Source organism: Vombatus ursinus, unplaced genomic scaffold (assembly GCF_900497805.2).
Source record: "Vombatus ursinus unplaced genomic scaffold, bare-nosed wombat genome assembly UNPS02014772.1, whole genome shotgun sequence".
Classification (NCBI taxonomy): domain Eukaryota; kingdom Metazoa; phylum Chordata; class Mammalia; order Diprotodontia; family Vombatidae; genus Vombatus; species Vombatus ursinus.
In genome coordinates this window covers 34,732,932-34,750,950 of record NW_020954550.1, presented here as the reverse complement: position 1 = coordinate 34,750,950, position 18,019 = coordinate 34,732,932, and the positions used below count along the sequence as shown (strand labels likewise).

The window sequence follows — 18,019 nt, the reverse complement described above, 5'->3', positions numbered from 1 at the left end:
AAATTTGGGCAGCATAATCTGAACTACTGTCATATTTTACTTATCTCTCATGTATCAGAATAAAGGAAGTGAGGCCAGGGCACTGGATGTCCTTTTTGGAGATGAAAAGCATCTTGCCTAACAAGGTGTTATTGAGGGCTTGGAGGATTAAGGCGAAGCAAGGGTGGTATGTTGGTGGGGGGGGCGAGGAACTTGTATTGAACTGTTGTAACCCTGGCAAAGAATTTAACAATTCCTGAGCTCTAATTTAAAAGCACAGACTGATAATAACCACAGGCTAAAAGCAGGCACCTTTGTGGCAGCTATCTGGAAACATGGGATTAAAATAAAGCCTTGCCCAGGTGAAACAAGAGGTATTGAGCTGACTAGAAATGCAAAGCCACACCCCTGAGTGAAAACTCAGTTGAAAGAAAGCTCCACCCTCAGGAAGAGAAGGAGTAGAGAGGTGTGTAAACTTGCTCAGACAGGTCATTTGGCCCAGGTATTGTTTAATAGCACAGCCTGCCTTGTTCATGAATGCCACCTAATAGCATACATAAATATAAGCTGCTATTATTATTTTGATGATGATGATGATCATCCTTATTATTATGTACATAAATTCAGGTTGAAATGGATATCAAGGAGAGCTTTGAAGGTTAGGTCCGAAGGGTATGTGCATATAAGGGGAGTAAGGGGGCATTCCTACCCTTTTGTTGATGATAGGGGCATTTATAATAGGTTATACTAATATTCAGTTCAAAGTTTGCCAAGATTTTTTTTACAATAATCCTGTAATAAAGTATTATTATCCTCATTTTCAGATGAAGAAACTGAGGTGCAGAGAGGTTAAGTGACTCCTTCAGGATCATAGCCAGCCAAAATTGAGTCTAGCACTGCATGATACCATGTTTCCCCATGTGCATTAACAGACTTTATGGGAAACATATTTCTTTACCCCAGCCCAGCTCCCAAGGAACAAAACCCCCTAAATCATGGAATTGAGGATAACTACCCCAATTTCACATACCCTACGAATAACTCTGGATAACATACAATTCAATTTACTACATATTTATTAAGCACATGCTGTGTTCAATTCTGGAGATTAAAAGATGAAAAATAATGAAGTTTCTGCCCCCCTCCCTCTGCATAGGAGGGGAGAGTTCACTTCTCATAGCTCTTCTTCCTGGCCAACTTGTTCTTTATAATTTTGCAACATTCAATTTTTGATTGTTTGTTGCTATTTTTCTTTCTAATTACCTTGTTGTAGTCATTGTGTAGATTGTTTACCTGGCTCTGCTTACTTCATTCTACAGCAGGTCACATAAGTTTTTCTATGCTTCAGTAATGCTTTCAAATGAATTTGTGGTGTTTTTTTTTTATCACAAGAGCATATATGTACATTTGAAAAATTATGCATATATACATATCTTTACATGTATATGATATACATAAAATATCACATTTCATGCTATATCATATATCAAAACTTACGTGATCTCATTCAGAGTTAAGTAAGCAGAGCCAGGAAAACAGTCTACAAATGATGACAGTTATGTAATTAGAAAGAAAAACAATAAAAAATGAATGTATTCTATCTATCTACGAAAAACAGCCTGGTATAATGGATAAAGTACCTCCTTCTGAGTCATGAAGACCTGAGACTAAGTCAGATCTCTGATACTTCCTAGTCAGTGATGAAGGGATGCTTAATCTCTCATTACCTCCAGGTGACTCCCTAAAACTTTAAGTGACAGACAGGTTGTTGATCTGCATTGATGGAGGAAGTCTCCACAAAGAGAGTTCTCTATATTAAAGACATCATAGAGTCACCCTTCCTCTTTCTCCTACCTCCTACAAAAACAAAATAAAACAAAAGAAAAACAAAAACCCATAACAATAAATCCCAACAATGCCTCCCAAAACAAAAACAAACACCGTAAAAATACTGGGTGTCTGAAAAATCTTATAGCAGTTTTAAATTCTCTCTCTCTATATATATATGTATGTATGTGTGTATATCTCTACCTCTATCTTTGGGGTGGGGGGGAGTTTGTTTGTTTTTTTGCTTAGGCAATTAGGGTTAAGCCACTTGCCCAAGGTCACACAGCTAGTAAGTATCAAGTGTCTGGGGCTTGATTTGCACTGCACCATCCAGCTGCCCCATATCTAGCTATATCTTTAAGCTGTGTTTAATGCATTTAACAGAAGGTGTTTGCTTATTTGGTACTTGAGTTATTTAATAAGAAGGACTGTTTCCAATAATTCTGTGATTTTCCAAGGAGTTCCAGGGCCATACTTTAGGAACCACTGAGCTTCAATCTTCCCTAGTTAATGGTTTAACTTCAAAGGACTTTGGAGTTCCTCCAGGGGCTTAGTAAGAGTAAACAGAGAAAGTGTGAACAAAGCCCTTGAGTGGAGTTACTCTTAAAGGGTAATTCAAGAACTAATTTCAGTGATCAAAAGGGCATTAATGATTATTGAATCCAAAACTCTCTTAAGAAGTTGAAAACAAAATTTACAGTGGATTTCCCTTCAATGAAGATAATTGATCCTTGAAGAAGCTAATTGTTATAGATTGCCAGTTCTAAACAGTTTACAAAAGCTAATTGTTAAAACTTTAGTGTGAGTGTTTGCATCTCAGAAATACACAATCTCCACAGATCAGTGCTTGATTTGTTGTTTTGTTGATTGTTTCAACAAAAGAAAATATTAATGATTCATATTAAACTTAATAATGTATGTACACGCATTTTGTTTTTCTCTGAGATCCCTGGTTATTAAACCTTCTCTAGTCCACCCCTGTATTGCTCTAAAAACATTGCTTGGCTCAGTAAGAGAACAGTAAAAAGCACTGGGAATGAAGTTATCATCATGCTAAAGTCCTGGTGATTGCAGACTAACAACAACAATAATGATAATACTGGCATTTATATCACATTTTAAAGGTTGCAAAGTGCATGACATCATTCTTTCATTTGAACTTCAAGACATCCCTGACCTGATGTGACTGGAATGAGTTCAAATCCTGCCTCAGACATTTACTAGCTGGGCAAATCATTTAACCTCTTTCTGCCTCAGTTTTCTCATTTGTAAAATGGGGATAATAATAGCACCTATAATAGCACCTACCTCAAGGAGTTCTTGTTAGTATCTGGTGGTATAATGTCTATAAAATGCTCTGCAAACCTCAAAGTATTATCTTTATAAATGCTAATTCCCACATAGAAAAGATTTCTTTTATGAATTTTAAAATGTATTAGAATCACAGATCTGGAAGGGATAAACACATACACACATACACACACATACACACATATGTATGTGTTGTGTGCATACACATATATGTGTGTATACAGACATATATATATATCATATATAATCTCCTATTTCTGGTTATTAAAAACATTCCAGTTCACCTCTGTTTTTGGTGTCCCCAAATCCTACCCATCCTTCAAGAAAGTCTCAGTTAAGAGACAGCATGATATAATAATAATAATTGACATTACTTATATAGGGCCCTGAGAGTTACAAAGTACTTTACACACATTCACTCACTTGGTCCTTATAACAACTCTGTGAAGTATAGTAGATACTGCAGGCATCATTCTCCCCATTTTATTGATGAGGAAACTGAGGCCTGGGATAAGGTCTAGTGACTTGCTTGTAGTCACACTGAGAGTAAGTGGTAGAGGTGAGTTTTGAACCCAAATTTTCCTAAGTCCAAGTCAAAAGTTCCATGTACTCCATGAAAACTCTGGAACATACTTTGGATGATTTGGGTTCTAGTTTAGGCTCTGCTGTTAACTAGCCCTGCCCTGTTCTTCCTACTACTCTTTTTTTTTTTTCCCTTGCCATTCTTTGTATCCTTAGCACTTAGTGCAGTGCCTGGCAGACCGTAAACACTTGCTAAAGGCTTGTTGACAGACTAACTACTTCCTTGAAATCCTCTGTCACAAGGGGGAATCATTTCACAATTTCTTATAAGCATCATGTTCCTGAACCTAAGTCCAATGCCTTTGGTTCTAGTTCAATTCCTATCTTTGTACTGTGCAATTGATCTCTCCCCCCAACCTCCCTCCCCCCAACCCTGCTCCTGTTCCCTGCCCAACTTCTTTTGTTCACCTGGTTTCACAAACACCTATCCTATCTATTCTTATCTTTTTTTTTTTCACACATTTCTGGCAGGATAGGCAGAGATTAGGTTTATGCCTTATGGGCGGCCTCCAACTACTCACTGCTTTGATTGGCTGTTTTTTCTGTTGAGAGAACATCTCCATCTGTGTAGCATAACATTTTTTTTTCCTAGAAAAAATCAGAGTTTTGTATCAGGCTCTTCAGCGTGGCAACCATTCAGTCTTCAACTCTGCTATTTTGGTCTCTGCTCTGCTAGGTAGACCTTCATGGGTAGGCCTCTGTTCTGTGAGTCTTTTGCCACTGGCTTAAACTTTCCACTCCCTATTGCCTCAACCAAAACCACATCAGTTCTGAGGGGGTAGAGTTAAAACATGAGAAAATAGTAGTTCGTACTGTGTTATGAAATAAAATCTCATTAAGTTTGGATCCAGGGTCATAAATTGAGAATTGGAAAGAACCTTGTTGGGTTCTATCCAACTCTTCATGACTCCATTTGGGTTTTTCTTGGCAAAGATACTGGAGTTGTTTGCCGTGTCCTTCTCCAGCTCATTTTATAGATGAGAAAACAAGCAAACAGGGTTAAGTGACTTGCCCAGGGTCACACAACTGGCTGGATTTGAACTTAAGAAGGTGAGTCCTCCTAACTCCAAGCCCGGTTCACTATTCAGTGCATCACTTAGCTGCTTGGAAGGAACCTTAGAAGTTATCTAGTCTTACCCTGTCAGTTTACAGATGAGACGATGGAGGCCCAGGGAGATAAGTAGCTTGCTCAACATCATACAGGGAGTAAATGGCGGAATCAAGATTCAAAATCAGTTCATCAGACTCTGACCAGTGTTGTTTCCACTGTTTTTTTTTTTTTTTAAGCAGGGAAAGAGGGTGGAGAGATAACATAGAGGCCTGTAATTACATTGGTATAGGGGACTCCTTAGGAGAAAACCTGCCCTATCAATATAATCCAGAGATTTTCTGAGACATTGAGAGTAACTTGCCCAGATATCAGACAGCCACCAGGGATAGAGGAGAAACTCGAACCCTGGCCTTCTAGTTCCTCTGTGATTCCTCAGACTGCAACATCAATTTTCTTATTCACTCTACCCCTCTGCCTCTCATTCTTTTGACAATTGTTGCTGTTCAGTTGCTTCAGTCTTATCTGACTCTTCATGACCTCATTTGGGGTTTTCTTGGCAAAGACAAGTTTGCCATTTCCTTCTTCATCTCATTTGATAGATGAGGAAACTGAGGCAAACAGGGTAAAGTGACTTGCCCAGGGTCACCCAGCTAGTAAGTATCTGAAGCAGGATTTGAACTCAGGTCTTCATGATGCCAGGCCCAGTGCTCTACCCACTAAACCATCAAGCTGTGCCTAAATCTCTTCATTAAACCAGATATTTAAATAACACTTCCTATTGAGACCTTCTCTACTTTCTGCAAATTCTTTTGAGACCTTAATTATACACACACACACACACACACACACACACACACACACAATCAGTTTGAAGCAGGGTATGGGCAATCCCACTTTCTGGATTTTGTCTACCATTGATGACAGACACTCTGCCATGACCTTTCTCATCTGTCAAAATAGGAATAGTTCCTGCCTCTATTCTATTTCACAGGATTATTGGCTGGAGAAAAGGCTTTAGAGAAGGGCATGGTTTCCTGTAGGCTGTTTAGTTGCCTCTGAGCCTGTTAGCTGGCTTAGAAACTATAACTACATCACTTCCAAGGGGAAGTGGCTGGAGTAAGAGATGAAGACTGCTGTAGAGTAGAAGGAACATTAACATAGAGGAGAAATCAGGGAGGTGAGTGGAACCCTCCCCCCACCATGTTAATTTTGTTTTGATTCAGTGCAGAATATTCTAATTCAGAATGAGTTATTTCCATGGAATGTAGCCCCATCCAGAGAACCTCTACTCTTTGGTATCCAGAATGGCATCCTCTACCCTACAATCAGGATCCCTCTGATCACAGAGAACTTCTTCAGACTATCAATAAATAAACATTTTATAAACAAACAGGTATTAGAGTTATAAAGACAACAATGAGGTAGTCCCTTCCCTCAAGGAGCATTCATTCAAGCCAGGGCAGGGGTATCATTTATAGATATATGTGTGTATATGTACACGTGCATGTATATGTGTACATGTATGTGTATGTGTATGTATATATGTATATACACATACATTCACACATATATACATATGCACATATACACATATGCATACATACTTATGGATATATATATGTATACACACATGCACACACACATACAAAATAGACACAATGCATTTTTTTCTTTTTGAGGGGAGGTGGTTAGGTTCTGATTCCTAACAGCTTAGGGAATCAGAACAGAAATCATTTAGAAGGTGGCAGCTGAGCAATGCTTTATAGGGAGGTAGGGATTCTAAGAAACAGAAGTGGGGAGGGTATCCATTCTAGTCACAGGGGCAGCCAAAGCAAAGGCAGGGAAATGGGCTTATATGAGGAAGAGTAATCAGGTCAGTTTGGCTGGACCACAGTGTATGTGAAGAAGTGTATGTGAAGAACAGTAAGTTCTAATTAGGCTAGAATAATAGACTGGGGTCAGGGCTTTAAATACTGAACAGAGGAGTCTGTATTTGCTCCTTGAAATGATAGGGAGCCATTGTAGTTTCCCTGAAATATAATTGATGTAAGTATGCTCCTCTCTCATCCTTCCCACCCATTCTCAAGCAGTGATATCCTCTAGAGGATATTCTGGAGACCTATGACCCACACAGTGTATTTATCCATGGAAAGATAACAGCCTAGAGCTATAGTTCTACCCTTTTGCCTTGAAAATGTTGTTTTGGACTCACTAGTTAATTAGGGAAAAAGTTGGGTGCCGAATGAGTGAGGCATACTCCTTCATATAGGTAAATATCCCTTCCAGGTCTTGGGCAAGAGAGGATATTAAAATTTTAGTCACAACCTCTAAACCTTGGATTGGTTTCTGAGACTCTTGGTGACAGAGAGAAGAATTCCTGCTTCCTAGATACATGGTTGTGAAGTTTGGGGTAGCAAGTGCGTCTTAGAAAATAAGGGACTCAGTGAGAGGAACCTGTGACCCTAAGTACATCACTGGAGTTATGATACAGGGAGAACACTGAGCTTCTTTTGCTCTGATTGACAAGAGTGAGGCAGAATTATAAGGATTCCAGACCAGGGGACCTCCAACCAGATCTAGTTGGAGCATGCTACCAGCTGGCTTACATAGTTCCTTGGTAAAAGGTTACCCAGTGGATGTTGCTTTATTTTCTAAAAGCTCTGTTGTAACTTTGATTTTGCTTTCTTTGCCTTTTCAATAAAACTTTTCCTTTGGAAATTCTGTGGACTGTGTCCTTGGTCAGGAATTGGTGTCACCAAATTGTGACGTTGGCTTGGGTCAGGTAATATTTTTCCCTGTGGCTACTATGAGCCAGAAGGGTAAGAAAGCCTCTTAAGGGAACTTGAATATTTCCAGGAGAGAGAGCTTTTGATGCAAGATTGCTCTTATGAATTGGCAGGAAGTACATAGTAGTATAACTGATGGATACTGATTCTCCTTGGGGTTATTATTTTGAAAGAGATAAGAATGTTTTCCCTTGGGTGGTGGAACCAATGCAGTGAGCAAGTTCTCTTCCTTTATGAAACAACTGGAGAACTTTGTACTTTCTGCCCCAAGCTATGTGTTTGTGATAATAGCACCCTATTACATAACTTGGTTCATTATGAAATAGGTCCAATCATGTCAGTCCAAATAACTATATAAGTAGAATAATGTGATGAGGATAGGCTAGGAATTGTAAGATCTGGATTTGAGTCCCTACTCTCATATTTACTAGTAGTATGACGTTGGGCAAGTCACTTAAACTCTCTAAACCTTTTTCATTTGTAAAATGAGGCTAGTGCAGCCATCAGCTTCCCATAGTGTGGGTCTGGCTTATACATAGCTCCCTACATGTCTTTCCATTGGGACAGCTCCCTTTGAATAAACTGTGAGAGAGGAGCTAATTTTAATATTTTCCCCAATAAAATGAAGAAAAAATTTTTCCTAAGGTGGTTTTTTCTCTAACTGTTGAGGGAGAATTTACTCTGAACTTATCTGTTCTTTCCCCTACTCCTAAAGAAACAAACATGGAGGATATTTTTTATACTCATAATGCCTTGGAGGACTAATGTACCCAAGAAGCAGAGAAAAACAAGCCTCAGGCAGATAGTGTAACTGGGGTCTATATTGAGAGAAAGGTTATGTACTTTATGGATCAGGGTAATGAACAGAGAAGCAGATAATCCTGGACAGACTCACTCCTTCTCTGAAGCCTTCAATCTTGGACCACCCAGGAATAGGTTACACCTACAGAAATCTAAGCCTATGTTTCATTACTGGACTCATAAATTTGGAGGAAGTTGTGTCCCAAACCACTCTAAGGAAGTATAGAAGAAAACTTTACTTATTCAAGAATGTGACCAATATTGGTTTTGTTGCTTTAATATTCATTTCCAGGTCAGTAGAGTGTTTATAGTTTCAGTGCTATTCTTTGTCTGAATCTGTTAGCTCAGTGAACAAATGGAAAAGTTGACCTTAGTTAATTTCTTAAGTTCCTGGTTTTCTGACAGAGTGGGGGAAAAGAAGCAAGGGAACTAAATTACAATTAAAAGTTGCCACCTTTCAAACTTAAATCCATGTGGGTTCATGGGTGATGTAAGGGGGAATAAACACATTGGCAACAATAGCATTATTTGTACCACCTACTTCATGGGAGTCTATTGAAATACATATATATATATATACATTATATATATAAAAGACAAGAAGAAAAACAAAATAAAGGAAAAAAAGTGATTACAAAGGTTGTTATGTGCTATTGCTTAGAGATTGCTTAAAACACTCAAGCAATATGCGTATGTTCATTTGAACAAAGTTGTTTTTATGGTCTCTTCTGAAATTCGATTCTTCCCATCTTCAGGGTTTGTTTACTGTTGATGTTTTCACTATTTTTAAATGTATAAAACAAAATACACAGGATTACAAAAAACATATTTTGTGAATTATTGAAATATATTTTAAACAAGTTCATGGACCCCAGATCAAAATTCCCTGCGATGAAAGTCCTTTTTTGGCAAGGTGTCTTCCAATGCATATATCAAAATGACTCAAAGGATATAACTGAGAAAAAATTGTTTAATTTCTTTCTTCTAATAAATTTGAGGTGAGACATAGGCTAAGCAGATGTGCTTGTGACTTGTCCACTAGTCTCATGGAAGAGATCCAGTGCAAAGTCTAATTTGAAGAGAGATTCTCTATAGACAAAGAGGTCCTCCAGATGCCATTGTTTGACGATCACACAGGTTTCATGAAGCCCTGGAGCACTGAAGAGCCTCCAAAAGAGATTGGTAATCATGTAGAAGATTTGGGTTAACCATCTTCATAATGAGAAAAAAAACTATTATCAAAAGTTAACATTTTCCAATTTTGACTCATTCTTTCCCTCTTATTTTTGCCCCCTAGATTCTCTCTTTTAAATTAAAAAAAATCTTTAATTTTATATGTGATCATCAGATCTTCATATTTTCCCTTTCCTACTCCCCCCCTCCCTCACTGCTAACACACTGAAGAAAAAAAAGAAATACAAAACCCATTTCTGATGATGGCACCATCATCCTCCTAGTCACTCAAGTTTGTAATCTCAGAATCATCTTTGACTCCTCCTTCTTCTTTACCTCCTATAACCAGTCAGTTGCTACATCTGATTCATTTTACCTCTGCTATCTTTGACGATAGTCTTCTCCTACCCACTTGCCTTGCAACCACCAAAGTCAGCCACTTATCACTTTTTTGTTGTTCAGTCATTTTTCGTCATGTCCAACTCTTCATGACCCCATTTAGGATTTTCTTGGCAGAGATACTGGAATGGTTTGTCATTTCCTTTTCCTGCTCATTTTACAGATAAGGAAACTGAGCAAACCAAGGTTAAGTAACTTGTCCAGGGTCACAGAGCTAGTAAGTGTCTGAGGCCAGATTTGAACACAGGAAGGTGAGTCTTCCAGACTCCAGGTCCTGTACACCATCCACTGAGCCACCTAGCTGCACCTTTTCACTTCTTATTTCTACTGTTATTCAAAATAGCCTCCTATTTGGTTTTTACTAATTCCAGTTTATTCTGTTTCCAATCTAAATGTTGACTTTGAGGTCCTGGCAGGACATCTGAGTGGAGATATCCATTAGGCAAATGGAAATTTAAGACTGGTACTTTGGGGAGTGGTTATATGTTAGGCAGTGTTTGTGATGCTTCTCATTGACCATATGATTATGGGTTTTAATTTTAGAAGATGCCTTAAAGTTCATCTAGTCTGAACTTCTTGTTATACAGATGAGGAAACTGAAACTCAGAGAATTACATTGACTCATTCGATATCTAACATGTAGTAGATGAAGTATCTGAAGTCTAGGGAGACTAAGTGATTTGCCCAGTATTAAGTGTGATAGAAGAACTAAGATTCAAACTCTGACTCAAAATCTAATAGTCTTCCGACTATGCCCCCCAGCCTTCCAATCATATCATGAAAGTGAGTGCCTACTCCACTTGTTAATCATTGTGGAGCCTTTAAATGACCTTAATTTCACATAAAAGGGGAGTAAAATTTCTAAAGATAAAGAAAATATGAAACAACAACAGAAGGTGGATCCTCTAGCTGAAAGTTACCTTTTGACTCCGAATGATCTTATCTTCACCCAAGGCTTCCACCATCCCTTTGGCAGTCAGTTCATACAAATTGCTCCTATTGTCCAGGAAGGCCTAGCACCATTCCTTACTTACCTACAATGCTTTGAGAAGGTATTTCCTCAAGAATAGGAGTGGTGAGGTAGGTAGTGGATTCAGTGGGGTAGGAGGGACAGCGTGAAATAAGATGGAACAAGGGCCATGGTATCAGTGAGAAAGAATGCCAATAAAAGTATAGTGTTCATTCCGAAAAAAATTCTCTTGGTGTTGCAGCAAAAGCAGTGGTAAAACCGAAGGAATCCCATCCCACTGTGAATGCTTCTCCAGTGACATTAGAATCAATACTTAGTGAACATGCATATGCATGCACACACACACACACACACACACACACACACACACACTGTGTATCCTGCTGTCTTTTCGAGAGTGTTTCTTACAGGGTATGTAGGCATGAGAGTGACAACTCTGGTTCTTTACAGCTGCTATTGATACAACTGTCTCTTCAAGCAATCCTTTATTTCTCCTCCTCTGGCTGGATCTTGTTTTTATTTCCTTAGTTTATATAATGCCAGGATAGTTTATAGAAAGTTTCAAAAAAATCACTCCAACCCATGAAGCCATAGTCATTTCTCAAAAATGATCTGTGGAATTAAGGTACATTTTTGGTTCATCATGAATGTACCCTTCTGCTATTTCCCCAAATGACAGGGTTCTTGGAAATATTAAGACCATGGGCCAACCCTATCCAGATACTAAGTAGGTAGCTACATATGTCGTGAAATGTGAAGGAGATCAAATAATAGTCTTAATAATATCTTTTGCACTGTTCTAACAGTATCTGAACTCCTGATCTGAAAAGTTACCCTTTAGCCTGAAGGTTGCTTTCCTGTTGGTATCTGAAAAAAATAAACACAATGTTAGAAAAATAGCACATTGATTTAGTGTTTCCCATTACCACATTAGCATAGATTAGTTTATCATCATAGATTAGTTAAGTTGTCTCTTAAAAGGCCCTAAGCGATTGGAATGAAGTAGAGTTGGTTGGCATTTGGGAAAGGTCCAGAGCATGGGGTACTATTGGTGGGGGCAGGTCCAGGTGAATGGCTGCAGGGAAGATCAGCAGGAGAACACAGGGAACTTAGGGGGCACCAGAAAGGGAAATGATGCAGGATAAATAAAGACGAACTTGGTTAACTTTGCAATCTTGCCAAGGACAACGCCTAAGCAGAATTGCTACTAATGACATGGTAGTACAATACAGTTCTACAAATGGACAGTAGGGAAATGATTAGCATTGAAGTCTTGAGGTTAAATACGAGCTTTTCCATTTGCCTCTTCTTCAAGAATCTTACTAAAAAAATATTGTGACTCTAAACATCCAAAAGAGATCATTTCCATATATATAGTAAAACACATACACATAATGATTCTATAGGAAGGCATGGATCTCCATTTTTTAAAAAGATAAATAGGGCTGCTAGGTGGCACAGTGGATAGAGCACAGGCTCTGGAGTCAGGACAACCTGAGTTCAAATGCGGCCTCAGAGACATAACACTCACTAGCTATGTGACTCTGGGCAAGTCACTTAACCCCAATTGCCTCACAAAAAAAAAAAAAAAAGAAAAAAGATAGTGATTTCTACAATTACTTTGAAAATTATCCAACTTTTCTGAACTTCCATATATTTTCTTCTGTATATTTTTTAAAATGTTTCAATGGCCCTCTTTTTTGGGGGAAAGTGCTTCAATGTTATTAACTTTTCTACTCCCATTTAAAAACCAAGAGTAAAAAAATGTAACAAGGAAATACAGTCAAACAAAATGAATACCATAGCCATATCCAAAAATTTAGTCTTTCCATGCTTTTTAAGGCATAACAATATCCTATTACATTCATTTACTACTATTTATTCAGCAATTGCCCAACTGATGGATACTTCTTTACATTCTAATTCTTTTCTTTTTTCCTCTTAATACCCACTCTCCCCTTTTAGGATCAGGGTGTTTAATCTGCTTGTGGCTATTCCTTGTTAACCCCACCCATTCCTGCTTTATTCCCTGTTCAGTTTGATATATTTCTACACCAGAATCCCCTACATGTGGGTCCAATGCTTCTCTGTCTATTTCATGAGTGTTTATCCGTTGCCCAATCTCCAATCCTTTCCCCATGTTTGTATAACCATTCATATTTCATTGACAATAGCACATTGGGCCAATTGGACCAAAGGCCTGGCCCAGAGTGGCAATTTCTATGTTAATATATTCCTGTGGTTTTAATCAATGGAGTAAAATTCAAAGTCCTGTTTATAAGGGACACTGGCAGCACAAGCAGCCAACATGGAAGATTTTTACCATGAAAATGACATTTTCTCCTCAATTATCTGGGTGACTCAGGTAAAATCCATGCTTTTCCATCTCTTCCTTCTGAATAAATTGAATAATAGTTGGTTTGGGAAAAATAGTCATGGAAATCCAAGGAAGTAAATATAATAATTTTAAGTATTGAATGAGGAGGAGACTTTGGATAAGCTGTGACAGAAGAAAAGAAGACTCAAGAATAGAAAAAAAAAAACCAAATACACTAGAAGCCAACTCCACCAAAATTAAAGTGAATATATTTTGAACCAGATAATAGATGTCCTGGAAATGAGATGAAAGGAAAAGTGGGAAAAGATTGAGAAGATTAGAGGAACTTATTCTTAGTCTGAACCCCTACATTGCAGTGAAAAGAGGCAAGGTCCCAGGGAATCTGTTTAGGGGTTTCTCCTGATACCCACCTGCTCCCCAAATTCATTTGTTCTCGCTACAAAACAGTTTGGGTAGCACGGGAGCTGCCTTTCTTTGGAAAGAGAGAAGGACCTGATGAGGTTCATCTTCTTGCTTCAAGCTATTGACAACCTAGTAAACATTATGCAAATTTTCCCAGAAAGCTCAATCTACTCCTTATTTTCATTTCAGTAAACTCACATATGAACCTTGATTGGGAATGGCTTTGTTTAAGCATGTTTAAAGGTATTTATTGTTTGTACCTTCCACATGGATTTGCAGGGTATGAACTCTGTTCTCTCAATTGTATGAAATGTGTAAGAACAAGGTATTCTACTTTTTGAACTGCATAGTGTGAATACGTATATTACACACATATGTATACCAGTGTGTACATGTATACATGTATATACACACATATATACATATACAAACCCATACACATACAGACATATGCATGCATATATATATACACACATATATGTGTTTATATACATATGTACACACATATAATGTCTAGGAAGTACTCAGGACCCACAATGTCCTGAGCATTTTAATTTTAGAATTTGTGTTCTTATACAAGAAGCTACCGTGAATTGAGTATGTTTCTACTTTTATTACAATTCAGGTGGGGTCTGTATTCTTCCTCCTCAGACATTTAATGCTCTCATTGAATTGTTTCAGCTACCACGTATCATGACTTATTTAAATCTTAAAAAAAAAAAACGAGAAAAACATTTTAATACTGAGAATCCTCTCTATCAAAAGAAATGAGGACAAAATTAACATTTAGTAGATGAAAATTACAAAAAATAATTTCCTCTACCCTTGCAAGGATTGTAAGAATTAATGTCTTTCTTTTATATGTCTGAGTATCTCCCCTCTATACAGAGAACCATTTCTTTTGTCAAAGATAATAAAGACAAAATAAAAATAGTTCAGCAAAAATATATGCAATATTCCCTATTTATGGTCCCATCCTCCCAAAACTTTGTAAAGAAACTTCCATCTCCTTTTCAAGGAAACCAAATAAGCACAAGAGAGAAATGAGTTCAAGAACAAGACTTTGTTCTTTTAACTATTTGAATGAATGAAAAAGCATTTATTAAGCACTGTGTGCTATGTGCTATACACTGTACTAAGTGCATGGGGGACACATAGAAAAAAAAAGGACGATTTCTCTTCTCAAAGAAGCTCACAGTTTAATTGAAGGAGGCAATGAGTAAAATAAAGTTCAACTCAGTTCAAGTGATTCTTATTTTTGCTCCTTTTATGTGGAACTGTGAGGAAAATTTTAGGCCTTGCTGTTTACTCAGCAGCAGCAACCCAAGGTACAGATATATGGCTTGGGAAGAGCTAACAAATATCTAGGGGTGGGCATTATTTTTTTAATTAAAAAATCAATTAACAAGAATTTATTGACTCTCCCACTTTTGCCTTCCACCTTATCATAAATATACACGGTCAAGCAAAACAAATGCATACCTTGACCACTTTCAAAAATTTATGTCTTTTCCTATACCTTGAGTCCATCACCTCTCTGTCAGGATGTGTTCTTTATCACTGGCCCTCTGGAATCATGGCTAGTCATTGCATTGAGCAGAGTTCTTAAATCTTTCAAAGTTGTATGTTCTTACAATATTATTTTATGTATTATTTTGATTCAGCTCACTTCTCTCTGCATTAGTTAATGTCTTCCTAGATTTCTCTGAAATCATCTCCTTTGTCATTTCTTACAACACAATATTATTCCATCAATCCATATAATGAAATTTGTTTAGCCATTTCCTAATTAATTAGTGTACCTTGAGAATTCATCCTTACTACTTCAAGGATGGATCTGTAATCTCATCTATGTGGGAATTTCTTCCTGTTGTACATATCATAGCTCATCTTTATCTTTTTATCAAATGCAATGCCTGCCTATATCCTTCCATTAATTTTCCACAGTTGGTCCACCCAATTATGGGGACCTTTTTCTAGATCTCTTAACACAGCATGGTTACCAATGGTGAACACAGGTTTTGTTGCTATTGCCTGAACACATTCATGCTCTTTGTACGGATACTGAGAGTGGTTTGGTGCTCAGAGTCTCCGTATGGTCACCTGTTATTCTTTTTTCCCTTGCTTTTTGGTCTTGGAAAAATTTACTCCAGTTATCCTTGTATAACCTGGGCTTCTCTGGGCATGCCCAGTTCTAACATGGAGTTGCCCTTGAGGAGCCTTTTGAGCATGGCTGATTTGTCTAGCATGGAGCCCATTGTGTCCGCTCCCATGTGAGTATGGGTAGCTTCCTTTGATTGGTTGCTTGAGACTTTAAACCTGGAGAGGTTGAACCATTCACTCCCTTTTCAGCTACATCTCTCCTTTCTACCATCTTTTCCTTCTGCACCCAGAGTGGATCCATGAACTGAATCAATGACTGCTTATGTCTCTTTTACCTTAGTTCTGAGAAATGGGCTTACTTATGTTTATTTCTGTTCTGTGTTGTTTGTCCTCAGTTTCAGATGCTGGTGGTATTCCTTATGAGACTAGGAGTTTGAGCCATGGCAACCTTGAAGCCAGGATTGTAGGAGGGATGGTGAAGACCTGAGAATCCAAGGTGCCTGGACTGGAGCCTGAGGTTGATTTTTGACATGGAACTAGGACCATGTTCTTTGGGAACTGAGCTAAGATATGAATGGAATCCTCCTCCCCAGAGACTGAGGTAGTACAAGAGAGATGAGGAGGATTATGCTTCCCATTTGTGAGGGGAACAAGTTTGTTTATTTGTGATCATACCTTTGGAATTAAATATTCCTTTGTATAAAGGAATTCCAATGTATGGAGAGACAGGTAAAATATAATGGGTCATATCAAGTCTTTTGCCTTAGTGCAGGAGTCTATGACCTACTTCTAAGCCCAGTCAGATCTGCCATGTTGTTGTTGTTGTTTGTTGTTGTTGTTCAGTAGTTATAGTCATGTCCTACTCTCCATGACCCTTGAAAGAGATACTGGAGCGGTTTGCCATTTCCTTCACTAACTCATTTTACAAATGAGGAACTGAGGCAAATGGGGAAATGACTTGCCCAGGGGTCACATAGTAATTTGAACTCACAAAGATGCCTTTTCCTGATTACAAGTCAAGTGCTCTATCCCCTGCACCACCTAGTTGCCCCTATCTTCCCTATCACCTATTTTTGCACAGCCCAGTGAGTTCATACTTTTCATTTTTACATTTTAAAATAAAATTTTTTTTTATTCAAAAATATAAAAATCATTCTGAGCTCATGGGTCTCACTAAAGCTCTGGGCAGGATTTTATTCTCAGGCTCTAGTTGGCTGACCCCTGCCTTCCAGTAATCCAGTAATAGTGATCGATCACATTAACTACAAATCATATTCTCAACCAGCAGGAGTGAAAGCTGATGCGTCTCCAGGACCTTTGTGTGTATGCTAACAAGTGAAACATTCTTAACATAATAAGCTGAAAGGTTTCCTTTATGTGCCTCCATCCCTATCCTATAGCTAGGTGGTGCAATAGATAAGAGTTCTGATTCTGGAACTAGGAGGACCTGAATTCAAATCCAACCTCAGACACTTATTAGCTATGTGTCCAGAGCAAGTCACAACCTCTATTTGTCTTAGTTCCTCATCTGTAAAATGGGGACACAGTAGAGAAGAAAACAGCAAACAAACAAACAAAATGTCTTTGCCAAGAAAACACCAAATGGCATCACAAAAAGTCAGATATGACTGAACAACAACCCCATCTCATTCCTCCTTCAAGACACTCCTCGTTTTTATATTACCATTCAACTTCAGAAGGCTCCAGAGGGGAGATTTTCTATCAAAGATGGCTGGTACATTTTAAGTCAGGAAGAGGATGAAAAGTGAAGAATAATTGCTGCTCAGTGGCTGTGAAGATAATAATCTCCCTCCTTTCCTGCAGAATTAGCTGTCCACAATGAGGAGTATTCCTCATCAAGGACTGCTGCATAGGCAGAAGCTGGAAAACCCTTTTGCTGTACTGGATTATTCATCATAGAGACTTTTTTCTTTTGGTAATCAGCTCTATTACAAGCACTGTTATTATTTTAACAGGGGCATGAATGTTTGCTGCTGTGGCTGGATTGTAGACAGAAGCTGCCAGATCTACCCTTCTTCTTCCAGTGTGCCTTGTGCCATCCTAAGTCTTTTCCACGCCTCAAGGTAATTTCCAGTCAGTGGGAGGAGGAGAGGTGGAGGGGGAACAGAGGGAATTGGAAATGCAGATGGAAAGGGGTGCAAACGTTTCTTTCCATCCTTAAAAAAAGACTGGAAAAAAGGAGGATTGTGGGTATTGACGGTGAGGCGGCACACTGCCTGTGCCACAAAGAAGGGAAGAGTGCGTAGAACTGACTTGTTTTAAGTCTGTTGGGAGTG

At 38.3% G+C, this 18,019-nt stretch overlaps 1 long non-coding RNA gene across 1 annotated transcript in view; it reads left to right on the top strand.

The window, feature by feature from the left end:
• The window catches only part of LOC114044092, a 69,575-nt gene extending 51,780 nt beyond the window's left edge, over positions 1-17,795 (top strand). The window contains exon 3 of the long non-coding RNA XR_003569172.1: positions 17,699-17,795. This is a non-coding gene — a long non-coding RNA (uncharacterized LOC114044092). The remainder of the gene's footprint in view (positions 1-17,698) is intronic.
• Positions 17,796-18,019: the final 224 nt, after the last annotated feature.